We start from the raw sequence: 3002 nt of genomic DNA on the forward strand, positions 1-3002 counted from the left end.
ATGTAAAGGAACAATTATGAAGCTGCAGAACAACCACAAATAGCACAAAACAAAAAAAAAAGAAATAATATAAAAGTTAACTCTGTTATAAATGAAACCCAAAGTACAAAAAAGAAAAACCACAGCGCGATGCGTAAACAAAATTATACTAAAAGAAACTAAATCAAAATAAAACAGATAGATGGCCTGGCAAAGGCACAGAGATCGGCCCAAACGACCCGCCAAACAGCGAAGCCGTAAGCAATGACTTACAACAGGTCTGTACTCAACAAAAAGAAAAATGCCCTAAGCAAAACAGCAGCGGCGTCACAGGTAGTATCTTCACCAAAAGATCAACTTAGAGACGGTGATGTTCCATTCCCCCTCTTACCTTTAACAAGAACAAATGTTAAACTAAATCCAAGTCCCATTTGCAGAAAAGAGAAACAAAACGTACTTATGGTTAGGGTTGAACGAAGACCAGCGCAAAGCTATATGGTTACTCCAACAAGTGTTGTGACTCAACGTACCAGACAGCACTCACGCATCCGCTTGTGTCACCATTACTGAGAGCAACACAAAATAAATACCACCATCACAAGCGACCGAAAAATTTAATACGAGCACGAAACATACCTGTAAGCGCACTCCGCCACAAACTTGCCGCAATATCGATGCCACCAGCCCCACTCTAAAATCAGACTATAAATAGTGCGGATTAACTTCGCTCCATTCACAGCAATAGTCAATTTGGGTCTTACCCTACCTGACGCAGTGAGGAGCGGAAAGGGGAATGTCAGGAAGAGGAGAGCTCAGAATCAACCAGACACCACACTACCCCTCAAAATAAGAGTCCTTAAGTAGTAGGGCTACTTACATCTCATTGGTCCACCAATCAGATCCCAACCGGGCCAAAAACAGATAACACTAACCCTGCCACACATGCAATACTGCATACTACAGCTTTATATTCAGCATTATTATCCAAATAAAAACTTATCAGCATGGATCTCCTTTGAAGCCATCTTGAGTAGAACAGTTCCATATTTAATGAAGCACATAGGCTCGAAACAGAAGTGACGTGACCTGTTTTACAGAATACAGAAGCTTGTTGTGCATAACACCTTTTCTAGCTCAGATTGAAAATTAGCTAATTCTGACAAAGGAAGTAAGATTTGTGAGGCATTTAGAACTGAAAATAATTATTAAGAAAAATAGTTGCAACTGTGAGAAATAAAAAGTCAAGTCACAGTTATGGAGTATCACAGTGATCTTTTTTTACTCTGGGATGGAAACATGCTTCTCTCTCAAACTGCAGTTTTGTCTCTACAAATAGCATAGCTATTTAAACATCTCTCAGTGGTGAGGTGGTCATCTTGCTATTCAAGTAATGTTTCAGTTCAAATAGTTAAAAGCTATTTTATTGCCAGTGGGTGACAGCATGAGAGTGTCTCTACAGGTTTTGTTATTGTGAGTGCCAAATGTCCTTACTAACATAATGATAACCAAACGCAATGATGTAAACACACTGTTAACCAACTTGTGATGACATTTTGTGTGTCCTCACAAGTTATAAATGCTCATAAAGTGACCAGTGATGAATGTGGCACACGCGATCACTAGTACTCTCAGAGAGTAATAGGAAGAGCAATTGAAGATTTGTACCAGGGAAGGGGCTACCAATACAGATAACTCTTGCCTAAAGGTAAACTTAGGCTACTCCTCTAGAAATACCCGACTGCGCCACCCCAGAGGCCAAATTACTGGGGAATCGTCTATTACCACAGAAGAAAGGTTTACAGGTTCATTTTCGGCTGTGTCAGGACCATTAGTTAATATATCCAGGAAGCACAAAACAAATAGTAACAATAGGACATACACACAAGTCCACTTCTACTCCAGGGCTGGGGCCTAAAAAAAAAGGACAGACAAAACAAACTTACATGCACTTGTAACACGGCAAAAGTTGTCAGTATAACTCTGTGTTATATCACTCTGAATAGATAGAGGGCTAGGCTCGACTCTTGGGAGGATAAAAATGAAATTTGGGCCAAATGGTATGAAACGGTTAACAGCCAGCACATTTATTCAGTACGGCCGCTCCCTATACGCAGAGTACGCAGTTTGCGTAGGGCACAAACTCCCAGGGGGGCACCATCGCAGTTGCTCCAAAAAAAAAAAGATTTAAAAAAAGATTGTTCTATATTTATATTAAAATTAACATATACATATACAAAAATCTGAACATGAATACATATACATAATGATAAAAAATTAATTTATGGTGAATGCAGTAGGCAGGCTAAGAACATGTGGTGCGTCATTCCTGCATCCGAGCGCGCGCCCGCTCGCACTATGTTTGCGGCTGAATGCAAGTGATCATCATAGGCTATAAAACAATGAGGCAATAATGATTGGTTAATTATAATTATTGTCACAGACCAGTCAGGCCCTTCACTCCACCAATCATAACGTTCCACATCCCCGGAGTTCTAATCACACACACCTGCACCTGATCACCTCCTCATCAACCCACACTACAAAAGCTCACCACACACACACTTCATTGTCCGATCTCATCATTGCTATGTGGACTCAGACATCCCAACATCCTGAAACGAAGAGAATTATATCCTTCCTATATTCTAAGACCGCTTACCTTGTATAACTTACCTCCTGTGTTCCTCCTCCTTGTGTCGCCCTCTCTCTGCAGAAGTCCCAGCACGAAGTGTGTGTGTGTGTGTCACTCCCTGGATTCAACCTGTCTCGTCTACCTGTATTCCTGGAAGAAGAAAAGAGTTATCACCACCTTATCATCCTCACTAGCATTGCTGTTTACAAGACATCTACTCACCTCTCAAGACCTCTCGATTCACCTGTGTGCTGAACCTGTTTTAATAAACCACCTCATACTCACCCATCACCTTTGTGTCCGAGTCCGTCCATAACAGAAGATTGGACCGACACCGTCACTACAGGATGAGCATGCCGGACCCCTTTCAAGAGCTGGTGGATACTCTCAA

The 3002-nt window shown here is 41.3% G+C and overlaps 1 long non-coding RNA gene across 1 annotated transcript; it reads right to left on the reverse strand.

Moving 5' to 3' along the window:
• Positions 1-259: 259 nt before the first annotated feature.
• LOC131547399 (uncharacterized) lies at positions 260-934 on the reverse strand. Its single transcript, XR_009272922.1, has 4 exons — positions 746-934; positions 616-681; positions 437-545; positions 260-370 (listed from the first exon to the last, which is right to left on the reverse strand). It is a non-coding gene; the product is annotated as an uncharacterized LOC131547399 (long non-coding RNA).
• Between the last annotated feature and the right edge of the window lie 2068 nt (positions 935-3002).

This window comes from Onychostoma macrolepis, chromosome 09 (genome assembly GCF_012432095.1).
Source record: "Onychostoma macrolepis isolate SWU-2019 chromosome 09, ASM1243209v1, whole genome shotgun sequence".
Classification (NCBI taxonomy): domain Eukaryota; kingdom Metazoa; phylum Chordata; class Actinopteri; order Cypriniformes; family Cyprinidae; genus Onychostoma; species Onychostoma macrolepis.